Source organism: Rhincodon typus, chromosome 6 (genome assembly GCF_021869965.1).
Source record: "Rhincodon typus isolate 14 chromosome 6, sRhiTyp1.1, whole genome shotgun sequence".
NCBI classification, from domain to species: Eukaryota; Metazoa; Chordata; class Chondrichthyes; order Orectolobiformes; family Rhincodontidae; genus Rhincodon; species Rhincodon typus.
Window position 1 is genome coordinate 14,786,668 of NC_063337.1, and position 24,693 is coordinate 14,811,360.

At 39.7% G+C, this 24,693-nt stretch overlaps 1 protein-coding gene across 1 annotated transcript in view; it reads left to right on the plus strand.

Annotated features, from left to right (window-relative positions):
• cyfip1 (cytoplasmic FMR1 interacting protein 1) overlaps positions 1–24,693 on the plus strand; it is a 173,372-nt gene that overhangs the window by 116,668 nt on the left and 32,011 nt on the right. The gene's annotated exons all lie outside the window — the stretch shown is intronic.

Here is a 24,693-nt window from a genome sequence, read left to right on the forward strand (position 1 = left end):
AAAACTCTTTTTGAAGACAAATATTATGGGAATGCTAGCATTCATCAGGCAGATGCAGGATGAAAGACTGATTCATTCCCAAGAATTTTGTGTATGTTAAAATAGCTGGTTCCAGAACACCCGACAAACTCCCAAAACCCCTCTGCAAGAATGCTTGCAAGCCTGATGTGAAAGCCCTAAACATTGAATCTTGCATCAAGAAAACACATGCCATTAACAGAGGCAAATGGCACCGTTATCATAGAGTCATAGAGTTACACAGCATGGAAACAGACCCTTTGATCTAACTCGTCCACACCAACCAGATATCCTAAACTGATCTAGTCCCATTTGCCAGCATTTGGTCCAAATTCCTCTCAACCCTTCCTATTCATGTACCTATCTAGATGCCTTTTAAATGTTGTAATTGTACCAGTATCCATCACCACCTTTGGCAACTTGTTCCATACGTGCACTAGCGTTTACGTGAAAAAGTTGGCACTCACGTCCCTTTCAGGGGCAGGATGGTGGCTCAGTGGTTAGTACTGCTGCTTCACAGCACCAGGGACCTGGATTCAATTCCAGCCTCTGTCTGTGTGGGGTTTGCACCAATTCTTTCCATGTCTGCGTGGGTTTCCACCCACAGTCCAAAGATGTGCAGGCTAGGTGGATTGCCCATGCTAAATTGCCCATAGTGTCCAGAGATGCGTAGGCTATGTGGATTAGCCACGGGATATGCAGGGTTACAGGAATAGTGCAAGGAGTGGGATGAGGGTCGGTATGAACTCAATGGGCAAAATAGCCTGCTTCCACACTGTAGGTATCCTATCATCTTTCCCCTCTCACATTAAACCTATGCTGTCTAGTTTGGGTTCCTCTACCCTGGGGAAAAAGACGTTGGCTGTTCACCCTATTTGTGCCTCTCATGATCTTATAAACCTCTATAAGATCACTCCTCAGCTTCTGACGCTGCTTTGTAAATCTTTTCCGAAACCTTTCAAGTTTAACATCTTTCCTATATCAGAGAGACCAGAATTCTAAAAGTGGCCTCACCAATGTCCTGTACAGCCGCAACATGACATGCCAACTCCTATACTCAGTTCAGTGACCAAGGAAGGCAAGTGTGCCAAAAGCTGTCTTCACCACCTTGTCTACTTGCAATCCACTTTCAAGGAACTATGCATTACTTATGGCTTGGCATTTACCACAAAGATGATCGATGGGTACAGTAACTTGGCAATGTCAAAGACAGCAATTCACAACAACAGCTAATGAGTTTTGGATAAGAGCCACATTGGATTGCTGTTTCTCATTATTGATGCTGTCAGGTCTGCTGCATTTCTGCAGCACTGTCTTGTTTTATAACTGCTAATAGTCAACCGCCCAATTTGTGACACTTGTAGCAGATCCTGCCCCTCTCAGATTGGTCTTTTGATCAAACATCAAAAATGCATATATAAAACTGTCCCATTGTCAGTAGGTTTGTTGTTGTCCATTATCCCTTGTAGATAGGATTCTTGTGGTGATAGTTGCAAAGTGGCACCATCTAGTGGCAACATTTGAGAACTGTGTTTTTTTTTAAAAAATGCAACTTGAAAGATCATATGTATTGATGACCTTAATGCCTGGTAATTTGTTTCCTCTGATTTGTCAACGGAGTGGTTGAACCACCATTATTAATCCTTCACAAATCACATGCATGGGGTGTTTTTATATTTCTCTGCTCATGAATTTACTTTTCATGGACTTAAATAAGGTTTAAAAAATGGAATGCGGTTAAACCCTACACACGCTCATACATACAAGCACACCTCAACCCTCATTTCAACTTTGTGGGGCATATTGTGTTTAAGTGGTTATAAGGGACTAAGTCTGATTAGGTTGAGACCAAAGTTTTTGTTATTCAGGCTTTATAAGTAACCTACATTGTTGAGATTACTATCCCTTTGTTACTTCTGGCGAGTCAATGTTCCATGTCTTAAAGACTAAAAAAAAGACTTTTTATCAGTTTTTAAGAACATAGTTCTCATTCTTTTCTATTAATACATGTATTTTCTTTTAGTAAAAATGGTGTGCTTGGCATTTCCTGATCATTTTAGTGTAATCTACCAAAATGCTGTGGATGCAACACTCTATTTGTCCCATTGAAATATGCTGAGACATTGAGTCACATGTTTAGTCTTCCTTCTAGTATGTAACAACTGAAATATATTTCATGTCTAGAAATATAATGAAACAAATTCTGACTTGCTGTTTAACAAAATATCAAATTTGAGTTATGACACTTAGAGTAAAATATTCGGTTGAGTTGAGGTTTGGCTAACAGATGGAGAACCAGGCATTTCCATCTATTTTCAATTTATATCAGTGGGTTCGATGCAGAGTCTGAGTGCGATGCATCAACATTTTCTACTGATTGCAAAGTTAGGTGAAAAAGTAAACTGAGGTCGGAATAAAGAGGCTGCAAAAGAGCATAGACTGGTTGAGTGAGCAAGAAGATGGAGGTTGAAGTTTACTCTGTGGAAATGTGAATTCATCCACTTTGAGAAAAATCCAAAAATTAGAATTTATTCATTCACGGGATTGTGGGCATCGCTGGCTAGGCCAACATTTATCTCCCATTTGTAATTGCCCAGAGGGCAGTCGAGTCAACCACATCGCTGTTGGTCTGGAGTTGTGTGTCAGCCAGACAATGAAAGGACAACGGTTTCCTTCCCTTAAAGACATTAATGAATTGGATGAGATTTTCCAACAATCAACTATCGTTTCATGGTCATCATTAGATTCTTAATTCCAGATTTTTATTAATTTCACATTCTAGCATCGGCCATGGTGGAAATTGAACCTGGAACCAAGACATCACCTGGCTCTCTGGATTAGTAGTCTAGCACCATTATAACACCACTAGGCCATCACCTCCCCAATGAGGATATATTTTTGAAAGTTAAGAGACTGATAAAAGCTGGCATGCATCATGATTTGTACATCTCCAAGTCAGGGATGTGACAGAATATTCTTGAATTGCTTAATGCCATCCAGAACAAAGCAACCTACTTGAATGGCACAACATTCACTTAGTCCATCACTGACATTCAATAGCAGCAGTGTGCACCATCTACAAGGTGCACCACAGAAATTCATCAAGATTCCTTAGAGAGCACCTTCCAAATCCACAACCATCTAGATGGTCAAGGGCACTGCCTGCAATTTCCCCTTCAAGTTACTCACTATCCTGGCTTTGGAATACACTGCTGTTCCTTCAGTGTCACTGGGTCATAATCCTGGAATTCCCCCCTCAGCATCATTGTGGGTGTACTTACAGTACATGGATACCAGTGATTCAAGAATGCAGCTCACTGCCACCTTTGCAAGGGCAGTAAGGGATTGGCAGTAAATGATCGCCCACCCAGCAACACCTGCATCCCATGACTTTTTTTTAAAATTCAGCAATTAGAAAGGCAAATAATATGTTACTGTTAATTGCACAAATATTGAAACATAATAATGAGGAAATCTTAAAATTATAGAGTTTTGGTGAGATCACACCTGGAACATTACATTCCATTTTGGCCTCATCGCCAGATGCAGCATATGCGTTATCTGGAGGGATTGCAACAGTGCTTCACTTGATTGGCATCTGCAACGAAAGGGTTGTCCTATGAGAATGGGTTGAATGGAATGGGTTCATATTCTTGTTTAAGAAGAATGAGAGGGATCTCATTGTACTTAAGCTCTTTCAGAATCTGTTAACATAATTGATGATGAGAGGATCTTGCCCCTGGCTGGAGAGTTGTGATTTGGAAAGAAATAGTCACAAGATAAGAGGATAGTAATTTCAGACTGAACTGAGGCATTTCTTCACATGGATGGTTGTGAATTTTTGAAATTCTTTGGTTGTCTACAGCTCTGAGCTGATGGTGCTATTCAAGATTGGGATTGCTAGATTTTGGCACTAAGGGAATTGAGGGGTTTTGGGATAGGCTGAGGTATAAGACCATCCAAAATCTTACTGAACCATGTTGCAGGCTCCGAGGGGCTGTATAGACAACCCCTGCTAGTGTTTCTAATGTTCTTCTGTAGGTGTGATAAGGCACTCCATTCTTGGTTCTAGTTCTTGTAATATTTGGGAAAGGAAATCTCTTGGATGTCTTTCATTGTGCAGCTTGTTGTGAGATCTGATCATTTTACATTATTTAAGTACTATTAAAACATTTAATTGTACTTTGAGTATTTTTTATTATTTCAAAAAAAAAAATTTGAGTGCATCTCTGCAGCTCCAATTTTAAATGTCATTAGGAATCAGGTGAGTGGGTACCAACTCAAGCAATTATTAACTTCTGGGCCTCTGCTGGTCTGCTACCTGCCTGAAGAGTGGAAATCTGGCTGGCACAGGGTCACCAGTAAGCACCAAAGGATTAGCAGCCAGTAGTAAGGTAAATTACTGGGAAGAACAATTTTGCAAGAGAGAGAAGGCCTAGAAAGGATAGTCCCAAATTTTCTTTGTGCATCCTTGTTCCCCATTCCCATTAAAAAAGGAATTGTTTTGAACTATTCTGAACTCAGATTCCCTTCCTGCTCTTTTTAACTGGCAAGGAAACCATAATTACCTCCTTACTAAGACTACATGTTACAAACATACAAATTCAAAGCCAAAGTAGGCCATTTGGCCTCTTGATCCTGCACTACTGTTCAATAAGTTCATGGCTAATTTGCTTGTGTTTTAGGTTCCACCTTCCCATCTGATCCCTTTGCTTCATATACTGTACAAAAGCCTATCTAGTCCTTGCCTTAAAATTACTCCATGGCCCAACCTCCGCTGTCTTCTGAGGCAATGTGTTCAAATGTTGCACAGCCTTCTTGGAGAAAAAGAAAATCTCCTCCTCTCTGTCCTAACAGGTGATCCCTAATTTTAAAACAGCATTGACTATTTCTGGACTCACCCAGAAGAATAAGCACCCTTTCCACATCCACCTTATAAACACCATTCAAGATCCTATACACTTCAATTCAGTCACCCCTTACTTTTCTAAGCTCCCATGAAAATAAGTTCAGTCTGCACTTTGAAATTGCAGTTGGTTCATGATGCTAGCGTCTGACTCAAACTTGTTGATTTGAAGAAAGACATCATTGGCTTCAAGCAGTTGAACTTGCTGCCTGCTCAAAAGAGTGAAGTAAACTAGAAGAGAAGTGGGATCAGTTGTCATCATCAGAGGGCAAGTCAACCAGGTGATTATAACTGCCAATCTTTCTGTTTCTCCCTTGGCTGTTGGGGTTGAAATGAGGTTTTTGTGTTTGTCATTTGACTTCAAAACCGAGTTATGGCTTTTTATTATTAAGCTGCACAGCTTTGCCATCTTAATTAATGTGCACAACAAATATTAATTGAGTATAAAAGAAGCCATGCTATCAAGCGATACAACTTTAGTGATTTAAAATATGTGCTGTGGCAAAATTTGAAGCTGAACATGCTTATTAGTATTTTCATAAATTGTTTTGGACCTTGAGGAGGCTAAGATTCAATCAGCCAACTTGTTCAGTTCTTTCAGTTTACCCAGTGTTGGTTGTGACCCTGACATGAGCAATTCTTCAGATCATTTCAACTGTCAAGCCCGAGTCCTTTGATTTAAGAATATCATTCAGCTAAGTCTTATTTCTTCCTATTCTACAAATTGTCCATGCAATAAAAGTGTTCTCTTTTGTACTATCTTATTTGTCTGTCACTCAAGGTGTAGGAGTTAAAACAGAATCTGTTGTCACTGTGGTGTTTCATTTTTGTAGGGTGGGAGTCGTTCATGAATATTTATTTCATTGGAAGCACGTGCTTCAGTAGAACCTTTTAATCGCAAATAAAAAACTATAGTGGTTTAAATATATTAATTTCCAAATGCATCATCAGGGCTAAGTAAGCCTGATATATTTGTAAATAATTAAAATGCAGCATACAGTATAAGCTTCAGGTAAATGCATTAACATTTGCACAAGCTGCATTTTTATCAGCAGTCTGTATTAATTGGCATAGATTTTGGCATTTTCTGTCCTGTTTTTTATTGCTGTCCATTGGCTTAGAAATGAGCTCAGTCACTGAGGGGAGAATGCATTACTGTGTGCATATGTTGCAGGTAATGCTCTCTGTTTGGTCATTCGTGCACTTTGAGTATCTTTTCTCACAAATTTGAAGGTTAAATAATATTGCAAAGAAGAGATCAAATTTAAAACTCACCCTGATGTGAAGGGAAGCTTGCAGTTAATGGTATGCTCACAGAAATGTCCAAAGACAGCTTCTCAGTGCCTCATTTGTTAGTTGATTTTCTTTGTCGTCTTCATTTGCCAGTCGTCTTCTCACAGCTCACCAAAATACTGAAAGATCTTGCTGCCTTTCTACTGGCTTTTACACACTCCAGCAGGATGTTCGCAATACTTCATTCTTTTGTTTTTAATTACACTACTAATAGGTTAACAGCATTGTGCATGTTCAAGAGGTTCTGCAGCAATCCTCATGAGAAACTGCTGCTTTCTTATATGGGAAAGAAAGGAGAGTGCTTGGATTGTGCAATTCTGTGCTGCTGTGTTCACTGGGTTCGATTGCTTTGGGCGTAAGGTTAGAATGAAGTATTGATATATGACAGTGATATTTGAGAGTACAGACCAAGAATTAATTTGATCAGAAACCACTCGGGTACCAGATTAAAGGTAGATGTTTTTCTGTGAATTAACATGATGTCCCCATCAGTCCTAAAACTGGATTTATGTGCATTCTTAATCTGGATTATTATTGGTGGTTTCTTGTTAATCACATTAATTACCTTTACTGGAAAGTGCTGAAAGCCGTAGTAGAATAGATTTTTTAAAAAAAAGTTTATTATTTTCCATGTGAACTCAATAATAATGAAAATTGTAATTACGCTAGTCTTTTAGTTTCTTGCCACCTCGCTCATTGGGTTTGTTCCCATAGGTAGAATCTTTAAAAGGGTGTGATACAGTAGCACATAAAAAGAATAATGAATACAAATCAGAAGAACTGTGTTCCATGTTCATTATGGTGGTTTCACCAATCTTTAAATGGAAATGTGTGGCTTGGAAATTAAAATTAGTTTCTGATAAGTCTCTCAAAATTTATTTAAGCTGTTTTCTCATGTGTTTTGCTGCAGAGTGGTTCAGTAAATATCCTTGTGTGGCAATTTCCTTTCTGAACTCTCTTTGTATTTGACTTGCCTGACTATCTCCAGAATAAAGCATAAAGTGACTTGGGGGTCAACCATGTGACAGGTTTTAAAGATATGTGCATATTGGAAGGCTGAATGTGATCATCAGTTTTTTTTTAAACAATATACTGAAGTAATTCTGTGACTGAGAAATGGACAAGTTACTCCAAAGGTTTTTTTTTGTATTTTGGGTGCAAGTGCTGTCGTACACATGGGACAGATATTTAAAAAATATAAGGAAGTTACCACTGAACATGCTGTTTCCCAGAACCTAGTATGTTCTTGCTATGTATAGAAGATAAATATCAAACAATTTTCATGTGAATGTTAATATAAACATCATTTCATGTCTGCTGGAAATTCCTCCCCCATCGTTGCCACAAAAACCATTTATATGGTGCCTTTGGAATTAAAAGTCCCAAGACACTTTACAGGAGCTTTATGAAATAAAAGATGACAAGAAGCTATAAATATTTGGATGGTCCAAAGCTTTTAAGGAGGCAGATGTGCAAGAAGGAAATTGCAGACCTTACAGCTGAGGTAACTGAAGGGATGGCCACCAATTGGGAGTGACTAAAATCAGACATGCATATGAGGGCGGAAGTTGTAGAACTCAAATGGCTTTGAAGATTCTGGGGCTGGACAAGGTTAAAGATAGGGAAGTTGAAGCCATGGAGAATTTAGAAAGCAAAGGTGAGAATTCTAAAACCACGTCATTGTTTGGTCAGAGTCATTGTAAGTCAGTGAGCATAAGTGCAGGTTAGTGGAAACTGTTGAGTTAACAAAGGTACAGGAGTAGGTCATTCAGCCCTTTGAGCCTCTTCCACCATTTAATTAGATCATTGACCTGTGGCCTAACTCCATATACCTGCTTTTGGCCCATATCACTTAATAGCTTTGCTTAACAAACGTCTACGTATCTCAGATTTAAAACTAATAATTAATCTAGCATCAACTGCCATTTGTGGAAGAAAGCTGCAAATCTCTGCCACTCTTTGTGTATAGAATATTGTGTATAGACCAACTGTGTTATGACTGTCTTTATGCTCCACGTAGCTCTCTCTCCATTCCAGTTCTTCCAATCCTATGAACGCATCCTGCCATTTCTGTATACCTGATGCACAACCCTTGTCTTCTCTGAATAGTTGTGCCATCCTGCTTAGATGGGCCAATGGGCCGACAAGTGGCAGATGGAGTTTAATTTAGATAAATGAGAGGTGCTGTATTTTGGAAAGGCAAACCAGGGCAGGACTTATACACTTAATGGCAAGGTGCTGAAGAGTGTTGCTGAACAAAGACACCTTGGAGTGCATGTTCATAGTTCCTTGGAAGTGAAGTCACAGGTAGATAGGATAGTGAAGAAGACATTTGGTATACTTGCCTTTATTGGTCAGTGCATTGAGTATGGGAATTGGAAGGTCATGTTGCAGCTGTACAGGACATGTGTTCAGCCACTTTTGGCGTATTGCATGCAGTTCTGGTCTCCATGCTGTAGGAAGGATGTTGTGAAACTTGAAAGGGTTCAAAAAAGAGTTATGAGGATGTTACCAGGGTTGAAGGGTTTGAGCTATGTGGCGAGGCTGGATAGACTGGGCCTGTTTTCCTTGGAGCATTGGAGGCTGAGGGGCGACTTTATAGAGGTTTATAAAATCATGAGGAGCATGGATATGATAAATGGACAAGGTCTTTTCCCTGGGATTGGGGGCGGGTGGGGTAGTCCAAAATTAGAGGGCATAGGTTTAAGGTGAGAGGGGAAAAATTTAAAAGGGACCTAAGGGGCAACTTTTTCATGTAGAGGGTGTTGCTCATATGGAATGAGGTGCCAGAGGAGGCTGGTATGATTACAATATTTGAAAGGCATCTGGATGGATGTATGAATAAGAAGGGTTTAGAGAGATATGGGCCAAATGCTGGCAATTGGGACTAGATTTATATAGGATATCTGGTCAGCATGGACGAATTGGACTGAGGCGTCTGTTTCCGTGCTGTATATCTCAATGACTAAGTGTTTCTGAACATCTCTCCTGAATGGTCTGGCCCAATTCTCGGACTGTGCCCCGGCTCTAGAATCTTCAACCAGTGGAAATAGCTTATTATTATATACTCCGTCTTTTCTGTTAATATCTTAAAAATTTTGATTATGCTGTCCTTTAACCTTCTAAATTCTAGACAAAACAGGCCCAATTTGTACAATCTCTCTTCGTAACTTAAACCCTGAAGTTTAGGGATCATTCATGTAAACCTATGTTGTACTCCCTCCAAGGCTAATATATCCTTCCTAAGATGTGGTCCCCAGATCTGTTCACCATGCTGCAAGTGGGGTCTAACCAGGGTTTTGTATAGCTGCAGTATCAATAAATACAGGCAGTAGAGTTTTGGATGACCTCATGTTTACAGGTTAAAATGACCTCATGTTTACAGGTTAAAATGACCTCATGTTTACAGGTTAAAATTTGTGAAGCCAGTTGCAAACCTGTAGCTATAGTTGAGGCTAACGATAATGGAGATATGAATAAGGGTTTCACGCAGAGTTGAATTGAGATTAGCAAAGTTATATAAATGTTACAAAGATGGAAATAGGTGGTGTTGCGAGTACGTGACTGGCCAAATATAACACCAAGATTGTGAACAAATTTGTTTAGTCTCAAACTGTTGCTGAGCAGAGGGATTGATTCAGTCATTCAGGAATGGAGTTTACAATGGGAACCAAAATCAATGGCAGTGAAAGTCTGTCTTCCCAATATTTAGTTGGAGGAAATCTTTGCTTATCCAAGACTGCACATAAAGTCACCATAGCCCCAAAGGACTTTAAGGCTGTTCTCTCATTAGACAGAGATGACTGGTGGTGACATTAACGTGACGGTCACCACATCTCTCATGAGGGGTGAGGTTGAAAAGGTAGGCCGTTCATGGTAGCCTCAGCCAGAGCGGGAATTGAACCTGTGCTTGTTGGCGTCACTCTGCTTCGCAAACCAGCTGTCCATCCGACAAAGCTGGAGTGTACATTGTACTTTAAACAAAAAAGGAGGAAGTGCAACTTGCTTTGAGTTTCGGTGCACTTTCAGATATCAATAGTGCCGTGCCAGTCTCTAAACTCATCATCATTTTGGGCACCTCCGTTGAGATGGTTGTCATCAGCACACATGAAAACCTACGTAGAGTTACGTAAACCTACCCTAGCTACATAAACCTAGGGACAATAGAGTTGAGAAAGAGAAGGCAGCCAAAGGGTCCTTGGGGAACACCAAAGGTAATGCTTCAACAGCAATGTGAGAAGTCCTTGCAAGTGATATGTTAGCTATGGTTAGACAAGAATAAGAGCCATGTGAGAATGGTCCCACCCAGCTGGACAATGATCAATAGACATTGGCGAATGATAGTATGATCATCTGTGTTAAAAGCTGCAGATACGTTGAGAATGACAAGGACAGCAGATGTAAAACAAAATCACGAAACGTTGAAAATAATGTTGTCAGGCAACAGCTGTGGAAAGACAGTTGTTTAAGGTTGACTCCTGTCCGTTTGAATCGTCAGCTCTGTCTCCCTTCACAGATGCTGCCTCATGTATTGACTATTTCCAAGATTTTTTCGTTTTTATTTCAGATTTCCAGCATCCATTGTATGTTGCTTTTATATTATGGAATATTTTACCTTTATCACGGCCATATACAATGTTTTTAGTGTGATGGATGAAAACTGGTTCAGTCCTTGGAGGCAGAGGCCTGATTGGAAGAGTACAACCATTGAGTTCTAGGAATGATTGGCATAGCACGCTTGATTCTTAAAACAGCACTGACATTATAGCAAGTTGCACTTCCTGACTTTTAAGTACAGTGTACAATCTGCATGATTTAAAACCTTCAATTCTTGCCCTCAAGTCTTCTGAATAATTTGATTTTACTGAGAAGGACAATAGCAAGTTTTTCTTTGCATCATACTTTTGGCCCTTTTTGAAGTGCTGTCTTGGAATCATAGTAAGAACTTTGTCCCAAATCATCTATTGTGTGTTGATTTTGATTATTAAGTTGAGCGTTGGTATCTCCATTGCTTCCTTGGATGCAGGAGGAAGGCATTTTTACACACCATGCTAATAATCAAAACTTGAAATTCATGGTTTTGTTCACAATGCATCAGTAATGATGCGCACATAGCTTTGTTCACCTGAACTTTCAGCCGAAAGCAAGCATTCCTTGAAAACTAAGAAAGCTGGACGTTTTCAGCTGTAAGCTACTCAAGCCTGTATTATAGAACAGAATTGTTCAGCAGCTAGGTCTTATTAACTTGCTTTTGCACTCAGCATGAATTTCTGAAGCGCTATTTGTGCATTGAAGAAATAATGAAGGGAGAAGGTACAAGAATAATAATGTATTTGTTTCTTACCTATATTCAAAAGGCATTGAGTAGTTCTTTATAACAAATAAACAGATAACATCCCCTTTCCCACTGAAGCCTGACTGAGAGCACACCCCTCCCTGCAGCCTGGCTGATAGCAGTCACTGCCATTTACCCTCCCATCTGCTCATCCATTCACAAGCTCGTTCTCTCCTACATTTGCTGCTTTGTTAGTGAACACCTCAACAGCAAAATGTGGCTGAGAAGCAGCTACAGACTTGAGAAGCTAGAGAGAGGGAGGATATCTGATTGGAGGACAATCCCCTTAAACTGTGCATTAATGAGAAAATTAGTTGCATGAAGTTGTTTTTTCTTTAATCATTCGTGGGATGAGGGCGTTGCTCGCTACGCAGCATTTATTGCCCAGAAGGCAGTTAAGAGTCAACCACATTGCTTTAGGTCTGGAGTCATATGTAGGCCAGGCCAGGTAAGGATGGCAGTTTCCTCCCCTAACCAACAACAGTGAAGCAGATGGGTTTTTTCTGACAATTGACAATGGATTCACGGTCAACATTAGATTCTTAATTCCAGATATTTATTGAATTCAAATTCAACCATCTGCCGTGATGGGATTCGAACTGGTTCCCCAGAATGTTGCCTGGTCTCTTGGTTAACAGTCCAGCGATAATACTACTAGGCTATCGCCTCCCCTGTAGGACTTAGAGTGCAGAAAGCAAAGTGTATGGGTGATATGGAAGTTTCTTAGTGAAAGAAAGTGAGTAATGTTCTACAGTGGTCTTTAGAAAAGCTTTGTCCATAAATGATCTGAACTTTGAATTTCAATGCTTTTCTCTCAAATTCTATGAAGGTATCGGTATGATCTAATGCCACTCTCCGTTCTGTCTTGGAAATATAACGCTGTTCCTTCATTGTTGTTGAGTCAAAATCCTGGAACTCCCTCTGTAACAGTGTAGTGGGCTTACCTAGACTAAACGGGCTGCAATTCAAGAAGGCTGCTCACCGACACCTTCTCAACAGCAACTAAGAATGGGCAATAAATGCTGGCCCAGCTGGAGAGACCCATTTCCCATTGTTTATAAAAATAGCAATATGAAATGCAGCACAGAGTGGCTAGCAGTTTGGCAAATAAGGTGCAAAAGCAACCTAAAATAGAAAATTGTAATATCATCTTTTGGGAATAACAGTAGAGAAATTAAGCTGACCACAACGTGTACACATTGTGTTAAGCAAAATACCTTATCCATGAAGAATGAAAAGGAATGTAATATTGGGTTTTTCTGTGCTTTTTAGAGAGAGATTTTTTGGAATCTGGCTAGAATCAATGAGCAGATTTTAATGAGTCTTCTGGGATCCAGAAATGAGGACATGGCAACTTATTTGGGTGGGCGCTGAACTTGTTGGTCCTTTACACCTACCTGATCTTTATGGGCAAGTTTTGCATGACTGTAGTCTGCCAAGGTACCTAGATAAGGTGCAAAGTTGCAAAGTAATTCTTGTGGTTTCTTCTTGTAGCAGAGTTCAAAAAATTTTGATCTTCTAAATAATCCCAAAACAAGCTGGGAAATGAATTTCAAAAACTTTTTGAAAAAGTTCATGTATGCCAGGTGTTAATGATTTCAAGCAGAGAACAAGGGTCAGAGAAACTCAGACAAATTGAATGATTGCAATATTTGTTTTCTTTTGTTGGTACAGAGAATTTCAAAACACTGGCTATTTATATAAACCATTTTTTCTTACTATAAATGTCAAAGCATCTGTTCCTTCATTTTTTTTCCTCCAGATTATTTAAGAGCAACCTGGATAATGAATCGCAGATGGTTTTTTTGAATGTTTCTTATCAAAAGCACATTTTTTTCAACTGCAGACACAAGGAAGTGCATGTTGACAAAGATACGTGCTTTTCTCTTGATATCAAGACAATAATTGCTTCCAAAAAGGTGGAAGCAATGCAGCTGCACGAGTTTTGTCCATTAAATTTATAAATAACAAGATGCATAAGAAGCCAAAAGAAGGTCAATGTTTAACTTTTCATCCAATGTACTGATGTATCACATTAGCTCACAGTCCTAGCATTTAAAAATGCATTGGAGCTCGGATGCATATATTCATCTTATTTTACTTCTGAGTACAACTCCCCTCATTTGCACAAAAAATCCAAGTACAGTTTCTCTGGGTCATCACATTGCTTTGTCCCTGTCAATTTGTCCTAACACTAGGTCTCTAGATACAGATTCCACCTGCCACTCCCTGTGATTTATTTAATTGAACATAAATTGGACGTAAAAGGCATTTCCTGTCCATCCCTAATTTGAGTGGCCTGCTCAGCTATTTCAGAATTAATCTAGTTTTGGAGAGGCAGGGATTATTCAAGAACAATCAGCATGGTTTTAAGGGGAGGTCATGTCTGGCCAATTTGTTTTGAATTTTTCGAAGTGACCGGGCGTGTAAAAGATGGTAATGATTTTGGTGTAGTCTACTTGGACTTCAGCAAGGATTTTGATAAGGTCCCATATGCTAGCAAAAATAAGAGCCTGTGGCATGCAAGTACATTTGGCAAATTGGACCCACAATTGGGTGAGTGGTAGGAAATAGAAGGTGATGGTTGAGACATGTTTTTAAACTTGCCTTTATTAGTTAAAACATAGAGTTTAAGGCAGGGAGGTTATGCTGGGATTGCATGAAACATTGGTTAGGCCAGACTATTGACTTAGAGCTAGACTAGTGTGTGCAGTTCTGAAATCCACATTACAGGATGGATGTGATACCACTGGAGAAGTTGCAGAGGAAATTTACCAGGATGTTGCCTGAGCTGTAGAGTTTATTAAAAAAAAGAGATTGGAATTGTTTTCCTTGGAGCAGAGGAGATTGAACAGGGACATGATTGAGATGTATAAAATTATCAGCAGCTTAGACAGAAAGAAACTACTCTCCTTGATGGAGGAATCAATCACCAGGGACATAGATTTAAGTTAAGTGTCAGAGCTTGTACTTGCTTTTCCGTTACTTCCAAAATGACCTGGTTTCACGTTTTCTATATGAATTGCAGCTGCTGTTTACCTGTCTATCCTACTAATCTGGATGCTCATGAAGTATTTTACAACATTTATGATGATCTGCCATCTTCCTTGCAACTCCAACCTCATATCATCTCTCTCCACCCTTACCAAGTTTGGTGTCATCAATTTCCCCAAATTCCTGTCTTTGGATCATTTAATGCTATGATATCAGTTCCAACATGGATCACTATTGAATGGAACTCACTAAACTGATCCATTCTGGGAAGCGGTCTTCTATCCAGTCTTTTTGCTTTCTGCCTTCCAATGCATATTATTCCATATGACACATTTTCCTCAATTCCATTTGCATGTTTCATTTTTGCCATTAATTTGTGTTGTATTGTACGTTGCTTGTTGACAGAAACCACAAATTTTTCCTTTATGCTTTTATTTCTCCAAATAATTTTACAAATCTCTTAAGTATGCCCTGACTTTCAAAAAAGCTACAACGTTTCATTATACTCAAGTCAATGAGGTTTCTCTGAGCATTTCTTTCATAAATGGTTCTCTTGCAACATCAATGAAAGCAACTCTGGCAGGGTAGACAGGCAGATAGGAGAAACCAATTTATAGTTTGTGTGATGCAAAAACATCATAAGATTCACAACTTGTTTTAAAAAATCAAAAATTCCATGTTAAAGTTGGTGCTGTTTAATGCTCCAGAAACCACTTTCTAATGCAGGAAACATATATATGGGTTACTAAGGTTTTCTACTGTGCAACAATATGAAAAATTTAATTTTTCCCTTCAATTTTTCCATTTGTTTCTACCATTGCCCAACTAACATGGATTCTTTTTAGAGATACAACAGTGTGGAGCTGGAGGAACACAGCAGGCCAGGCATCATCAGAGGAGCAGGAAAGTTGACGTTTTGGGTGTACTGGCACTGAAGGGGGTGCAAAGGAGGTTCACTAGGTTGATTCCGGAGTTGAGGGGGTTGGCTTATGAGGAGAGACTGAGTAGATTGGGATTATATTCATTGGAATTCAGAAGATTGAGGAGGGATCTTATAGAAACATATAAAATTATGAAGGGAATAGATAAGATAGAAGTAGAGAGGATGTTTCCACTAGCAGGTGAAGCTAGGACAAGAGGGCATAGCCTCAAAATTAGAGGGAGCAGATTTAGGACTGAACTGAGAAGGAATTTCTTCACCCAGAGGGTTGTTAATCTATGGAATTCCTTGCCCAGTGAAGTAGTTGACGCTACTTCAGTAAACGCTTTTTAAAAAAAAAGGTAGATTTTTTTTGAACAATAAAGGAATTAAGGGATACGGTGAGAACGCGGGTAAGTGGATCTGAGTCCACGAAAGGATCAGCCATGATCTTATTGAATGGCGGAGCAGGCTCGAAGGGCCAGATGGCCTATTCCTGCTCCTAGTTCTTGTGTGTTCTTGTGGGTCGGGACCCGAAACGTCAGCTTTCCTGCTCCTCTGATGCTGCCTGGCCTGCTCTGTTCCTCCAGCTCCACATTGTGTTATCTCTGACTGCAGCATCTGCAGTTCTTACTATCTCTGAATTCTTTTTATGTAGGTTTTATAATGCAATATTTTTAACACTGCATATAAAGGTAAAATGCATGCCAAGGCAGCATCTGTAGCTTCTGAATATTTAATCCATTGCCTTCATTACTTAAGCTAGTTGATCAGTCAAACGTAACTTGCCCTGTTTTGAAAAGGAGCTTAATGAATTATGATTAACAAACCATTTCACATAGTTATGCGATCAGGTTATTGTCACATTTGCCTTTTTGACAGCAATCTGGCCTGTTAAAAATGTTAATTGAATATGAGTTGGTGTGATATTTTTGAGACTTTATAGTGAAGCACTATATAAATGATTTTTTTTTCATTTTCTTGAACGTTTATGCAGCCATAGACAAAGGATTGCTGTATCAAATATTGGGCTACTTCTGTAAATAGATAAACTGGCAACATGTTTTATCTGGACATATTGACAAAGTATCTGTGGACATTAAGTGCTTGAGGCCTCATTTCTTGCAAAGACAAACAATAATTAGAGAGGAGAGACTCCAATCTGGACATTTCCTTTGCCCTGCATGTCCATACTAGTGTTCTGCAAAACTAACTCAACTAGTCCTACTTCTCTGCCTTTTATATGCCTTTTCCATATAGCCCCACAATTTCTTTCTGGTCAGATAATTACCCAGTTTCCGTTTGAAAATCATTATTGAATCATTCGTTGATAGTACATTCCTGATCCTAATCTCTTACTGCAAAGAAAAGATTTTCCTTATTTGACCTTGGTTCTTTTTCCCTCATCCCTCTAACCATTCTTGTAATTCGTTTCTCAACCTCTTTCCTAACCTTCCTCAAGTATGGTTCCCAAAATTGGATTTCATACACTGGTTCAGCCTCAACTGGAGTAATATAAATGTTCACTATAGCATCCTTACTTCTGTACCCAATGCGCAAATGTATTACTTCACACCTCTCTGTAGTAAATTTCATCAGCTATGAGTCTTCCCATTCCACCAATCCATGTTCTCCTGAAGTATATCAAACCTGCTCACAGTGCATAGAAACCTGGAAAATAGGAGCAGGAGTAAGCCATTCGGTCCCTTCGGCTGATCATCCAGCTCAATACCCTAATCCCACTTTCTGCCCATACCTTTTGATCCGTTTAGCACTAAGAGCAGTTGAGCACTTCGAGATTTTGTGACAGGCGCATTTTGAAATTGTGTCCTGCATGTGCCAGCTTAAGTTAATTATATTAATTAAGAGTCCTAGAACCAATCCCTGTGGAATTTCACTGTATAACTTGCAACATTCTTAACAACAACCGTTGTTACATTTCTCAGACATAAGATAGAGAACTGCGACAAAGAATCTCCTTGTCCTGAACACACACATCCAAGAACCCTGCAAGAGGCTAGAGAAGAAATTGCAGGGGCCCTGGCTTTTATATTTACATGATTATTGGCCACGGGTGAGGTCCCTGAAGATGGGGCCAGAGTGGGGAAGCGAATGTTGTGCCCTTATTCAAGAAGGGCATCAAAGGAAAACCTGGGAATTATAGACCAGTAAGCTTAACATCTGTGGTAGGAAGTTACTTGACAAGATTCTGAGGGATAAGATGTACATTTAGATGCATTTAGAAAGACAGGGTTTGATTAGGAGTAGTCAGCATGGCTTTGTGCGTGAGAGATCATGCCTCACAAATTTGTGTTCTTTGAAGTGACCATGAAGGTTGATGAGGGCATGGCAGTAGACGTAGTCTACATGGATTTAAGTAATGCCTTTAATAAGGTTCCACATGGTAGGCTCCTTTGGAAGGTTAGATTGCATGAAATCCAGGGAGAGCTGACAAATTCAGTACTCAGTTAGCTTGATGGTAGGAAGCAGAAAGTAATAGTGGAAGGATGCTTGACGGGCTGGAGGCCTTCGACTCGTGGTGTGCCTCAGGAGTCAATGCTGGGCCCTTTGCTGTTTGTTGTCTAAATCAATGATTTGGATGAGAATGTACAAGGCATAATCAGTATGTTTGTGGATGACACTAAAATAGGTGGTATCGTGGAGAGTGAGGAAGGTTATCTGAAATTGCAGCTGGATCTTGATCAGCTGGGGAAGTAGGCCGAGAAATGGCAAATGGAGTTTGATATAGGTAAGTGTGAAGTGTTGCATTTTGGAAAGTCAAGTCTAGGTAGGAGTTCCCTGGTGAGTGGTAGGGCCTCAAGGAGTGTAGTGGAATCGAAGGACCTTGGAATTCAGGTGCATGGTTCTCTGAAAGTGGAGTCACAGGTGGACAGGGCAGTGAAGAAGGCCTTTGGCACACTGACCTTCATCAGTCAGGGTATTTAGTATAGAAGTTGGGAAGTTATGATACAGTTGTACAGGATGTTGATGAGGCCGCACTTGGGGCATTATGTTCAGTTTTGGTCACCTTGCTATAGGAAGGATGTTCTTAAACTGGAAAGAGTGCGGAAGAAATGTGCAAGGATGTTGCCAGGAATCAAGGGACTGAGTTATAGGGAAAGGTTGGACAAGTTAGGACATTTTTCTTTAGAACGTAGGAGACTGAGGTTGGATCTTATAGAAATGTATAACATCATGAAAGGATAGGGTGAATGCACTCGGTATTTTTCCCAGGATTGGGGAATCAAGGACTAGAGGGCATCAGTTTAAGGTAAGAGGGTAAAGAATACATGGGAACCTGAGGGACAACATTTTTATACAAAGGGTGTTACGCACATGGAATGAGCTGCCAGTGGAAGTGGTTAAAGTGGGTACATTAACAACATTTAAAAGGCATTTGGACGAATACATGGATAGGAAAAGTTTAGAAGGATATAGGTCAAGTGCAGGGAAATTGGGTTAGCGTGGATGGACATTTTGGTCAGCATGGACCGATTGGGCCAAAGGACCTGTCTCCGTGCTGTAGAACTCTGACTTGATGAGTCTATGAATGTTGGAATTTGAAGCAAAAACAAAAATTGCTGGAGAAACTTATCAGGTCTGACAACATCTGTACAGAAAAAAACTGTTGTTCTGCAGATGCTGCCAGACTTGCAGAGTATCTCCAGCAATTTCTGTTTTTGTCCTATTTCTCCATTGGTTCACCTGATTTTAATGTACATTAATACCTGCAGTTCTATTTTTAAATTTATGCAAATTATTTAGTTTTAAAGTACAATCTTTCAGCATCTGCCAATTCCAAAATCCTATCCATGGGGGAATAAATCAAAAATCAAGAAACCTGGTACCACAATCATTTGAAGAGTACATTTTGCACTGCAATTAAACTCCACATTTACACTTGATATCTTCATTTTATCTAGAATAATGAAATCTAATGGATCTTTAGTTGCCTGATTTGTTTTCTCGTTTCCTCTTTGGAAAAGGAAGTGGAACATTGAGTCATCGAGCTGTACAGCATAGAAACTGACTCTGCCGACCAGATATCCTAAGTAAATCTCGTCCCATTTTCCAGCATTTGGCCCATATCACTAAAAACCCTTTCTATTCATATACCTATCCACATGCCTTTAAAATGTTGTAATTGTACCAGCCTCCACCAGTTCATCTAGCAGCTCATTCCATACATCCGCCACCTTCTGCATGAAAAACCTGCCCATTAGGTCCTTTTTTTAAATCTTTCCCCCCCTCACCTTAAGCCTATGCCCTCCCCCATCCCAGGGAAAAGACCTTGTCCGTTGACCTTATCCATGCCCCTCATGATTTTATAGACTTCTATAAGGTCACCCTGCAGCCTCCACCACTCCAGGGAAAATAGCCCCAGCCTATTCAGCCTCTCCCTGTAGTTGAAACCTTCCAACCTTGGCAACATCCTTTATAAATCTTTTCTGAACCCTTTCAAGTTTCACAACATCCTTCCTATAGCAGGGAGACCAGAATTGCAAGCGGTATTCCAAAAATGACCTAACCAATGCCCTTTATAGCCTCAACATGATCTCCCAACTCCTATGCTGAATGCACTGACCAATAAAGGCAAGCATACCAAATACCTTCTTCACTATCCTATGTACCTATGATTCTACTTCCAAGGAACTATGAACCTGCACTCCAAGGTCTCTTTGTTCAGCAACATTCCCCAGGTCCTTATCATTAACTGAATAAGTCCTGCCCTGATATGCCTTTCCAAAATGCAGCATCTCAAATTTATCTAAATTAAACTCTATCTGACAGTCCTCGGCCCATTGGCTCATCTGATCAAGGTCCCATTGTGCTCTGAAGTAACCTTCTTTGCTGTCCACTACACCTCTAATTTTGCTGTTAGTCTGCAGACTTACAAACGGTACCTCCTATGTTCATATCCAAATGATTTATGTAAATTATGAAAAGCAGTGGACCCATCACCGATCCTTGTGGCATACCGCTGGTCACAGGCTTCCAGTCTGAAAAGCAACCCTCAACCACCACCCTCTGTCTTCCACCTTTTGAGCCAATTTTGTATCCAAATGGCTAGTTGCCCCTGTATTCAGTGTGATCTCACCTTGCTAGCCAGTCTACCGTGAGGAACCTTGTCGAATGCCTGACTGAAGTCCACATAGATTACGTCCACCACTCTGCTCCTATCAATCCTCTTCATTACATCTTCAAAAAAAACTCAAATCAAGTTAATGAGACATGATTTCATACACACAAAGCCATGATGACTATTCCTAATCAGTCCTTGCCTTTCCAAATACACACAAATCCTGTCCCTCCGGATTCCCTCCAACAATTTGCCCATCACCGATACCAGGCTTACCGTTCTATAGTTCCCTGGCTTTTCCTTATCACCTTTCTTAAATCGTGGCACCCATGTTAGCCCACTTCCAGTCTTCTAGCACCTCACCTGTGACAATTGATGATACGTGTATCTCAGCAAGGGGCCCGGCAATCACTTCCCTAGCTTCCCACGTTGTTCTAGGATACACCTGATTAGGTCCTGGGGATTTATCCATCTCTATGCATTTTAAGACGTCCAGCACCACCATCTCTGTAATATTGACATTTTTCAAGATGTTGCTATTTATTTCCTTACATTCTGTATCTTCCATATTCTTTTCCACAGTAAACACTGACGCAAAATACTCATTTAGTGTCTGCCCCAACTACTGCAGTTCCACACATAAGTGGCCTTGGTGATCTTTAAGGGGCCCTATTCTTCCCCCTGTTTACTCTTTTGTCCTTAATATATTTGTAGAATCCCTTTGGATTCTCCTTAACCCTATTTGCCAAAGCTGTCTCTTGTCCCCTTTTTGCCCTCCTGATTTCCCTCTTAAGTATACTACTAATGCCTTTTTTCTCCTGTAGGATTCACTCGATCTCTTGCTGTCTATACCTGACACAAACTTCCTTCTTCTTCTTGACCAAAACCTCAATTTCTCTAGTCATCCAACATTCCCTACACCTATCAGCCCTGCCCTCACCCTAACAGGAGCATACTGCTTCTGGACTCTCATCATCTTATTTTTGAAGGCTTCCCATTTTCCAGCCATCCCTTTACCTAACCCCCACCCCCGCAATAAACTTTTGAAAGTTCTTGCCTAATACTGTCAAAATTGGCCTCCCTCCAATTTAGAACTTTAACTTTTAGATCTGATCTATCCTTTTCCATCACTATTTTAAAACTAATAGAATTATGGTCACTGGCTCCAAAGTGCTCCCTCACTAACACCGCAGTCACCTGTCCTGCCTTAATTTTTATTATTCATTCATGGGATGAGGGCGTCGCTGGCTAGGCAGCATTTATTGCCCATCCCTAATTGCCCAGAGGGCAATTAAGAGTCAACCACATTGCTGTGGGTCTAGAGTCACATGTAGGCCAGACCAGGTAAGGATGGTAGTATCCTTCCCTGAAGGACATTAGTAAATCAGATGGGTTTTTCCTGACAATCGACAAGGGATTCACGCTTATCATTAGACTGTTAATTCCAGATATTTATTGAATGCAAATTCCACCATGCAAACCCAGTCCCCAGAACATTATCTGGGTCTCTGGATTAACAGTCCAGCGATATTACCACTAGGCCATCACCTCCCCGAGAGTAGGTCAAACTTTGTACCTTCTCTAGTAAGTACATCCACAAACTGAATCAGAAAATTTTCTTGTGTACGCTGAACAAATTCCTCTTCATCCAAGCCCTTAACACTATGGCAGTCTCGGTCTATGTTTGGAAAGTTAAAATCTCCCACCATAGCCATCCTATTACTCTTACAGATAACTGAGATCTCCTTACAAATTTTGTTTCTCAATTTCCTGCTCACTAATGGCGGGTCTATAGTACAATCCTAATAAGGTGATCATCCCTTTCTTCTTTCTCAGTTCCAGCCAAATAACTTCCCTGGATGTATTCCCAGGAATATCCTCCCTAAAACAGCCATAATGATGCTTCTAATCTCCCATCTTGACCTTTCCAGTTACTCTTAAAATATTTGTCAGTACGTCGAATCTAAACTTGATTTGTTTTTTTTCAGAACTTTAGAGTTTTTCTCCCTTATCCTTTAGTTTTTTTGACTTGTAGAAATATTTCACCTTGTGTATACTTTCTTCGCACCTACGAGTAAAGAAATTGTTCAGGCTTGCACCATCTCTGATCATGGGCAATTCCATGCTATAAGCAGTAGCTGCTCCCCGTTGCACTGTGAGTGAATGTTTTTGAGCAGTACTAGGAAGATAGAGCAACAAGATTCAAAGTGTCATGTTTACTGAAGTGGTCTGAGTTGATGTTTGAGGTTAATTCAGCTCCATCGCACTGTTAGCCGCCACAACTCCTCATGTTGCTCTGATGTCACGTTTTGAAAGGTTATTGAATTTTTTCAGTATTTTATATCTAGTGTCACATTTTGTACATCTGTGTTTTAATAAAAATTGAATTCTTCCTTTGGCAAATTCAATTCATTCAGGGTTGAGAGAATTATGTTAGCCCATTGATCCTTTATGAAATTTTTGTTATTTCACTGCTTCCTTGGTCAGATAATATAACCTTCCGATATAGCCAGAATGTCATTCTAAACCATACCCAAGTTCTTTACTCAGAGCAATAATCTTTATTTATCGATTTAAATACATGAACACGTAGTAGTGCTTTTTTTTTGTAACGTAATCTGTGTTGTATTTAGCAATTCTAGAAATAACTGGCATAAAAGTCTCTTTGAACATTTAATAACCGCCTAACGTATTTTAATAAAGGCTCATTTTCATTTAATTCAAATTCCTTTTGGCCTATGTTACTTTTTGCTTTACTATTATTTCATTAACTCATTTTGTTTCACTTTGCTTAAATTCTTTTCAGCTTTTCCTCAAAGGACCTTTCCACATTTAAATTTAGATTCAATGTTAAGAACCTTTCTCAATGCTCGTGCTTCTGTTCTGCTTTTATTCAACACACACAATTTCAAGGGCTTGTGCTACAAGTCAAACAAAGACATCAGTGTGATTCTCTACTATATTGAATACTGTATTATCCACAAGGGCATCCAGTCATTTGTATAGTGCCTAAAACATGCTGATTGACTCATGATGTGAGCCCAACTGATGATAATACAGGACGAGTCACATTCCCAAGAAACCTGGCTTGATGATTTGTAAATTTAATTTTGCATTTGGTTACCGTGATGGTTAGTCAAAGAACAGATTCACTCAATGCTGCCAGTATTCTTTAATAAATGTGCATATATTTATTACAAAAAGGAAAAATATAAAGTAGTTTAGAAAAGATCTTATCATCCGCAAAAATGATTTCTCAACTCTACCATTAATATCCTTTCTAGATACTTATTCGCAATGAAGCATCACTGCTATTTTAAGTTTTAAATTTCTTAATTAACTGAATCTTTCCAGTTTTGATGACCTGAAGTTGTCTTTCCAGTTCTGATATCCTAAATCTCTTCAGTTTTGACAGGTTTCAAAATTTCTACGCATTCTCTCATAGCTTAAAGGCTTCACAAACTCGCGCAGTGTTGAAATTCTGTAAATTCAACTCTCCTGGGCGGGAGATGTCCAAGCAACTCAAACCAGTGATGGCCCTCGGTTTGTTCTCTCTATGTCATAAAACTTGCACTTTGTAATCAAAAACAGAAGTTGCTGGACAAGCTCAGCAGGTCTGGCAGCACCTGTGTTGAGAAATCAAGAGTTGGCTTGGGTCCAGTGACCCTTCCTCAGACCTGCTGAGCTTGTCCAGCAACTTCTGTTTTTGTTTCTGATTTCCAGCATCTGCACTTCTATCCCTTCCAGTTTGTAAACACTTCTTCAGTTAATGCTGAAATCATGTGCTTTCTTGGAACTGATGTTTTTACTTCACTATTCCAAATGACTTTCTGACCTTAAACAAATCAATCCATTCACAGACTTGAACCAAGATCTGTCTTACCACTGCTTTAAAAGTCCAGATTCCCATATAATAACGAAATCGTACTCATTTGGAGCCACTGGAATCATCTCTATAAAATGGCCTGTTTTTAGACAATGAGGCCAAGTAAATTAAATTTACTTCCTGAATCTTTTCTCTGTCTCCACTCAAATCATTCTTTCATCTTTCACAGAATGTAAGCACCTCTGGCTTGGCCAGCATTTGTTTCTTATTCTTAATTGCCCACGAGGAGGTTTTCACTCCTCTTCTTCAAGCACTGTGGTCC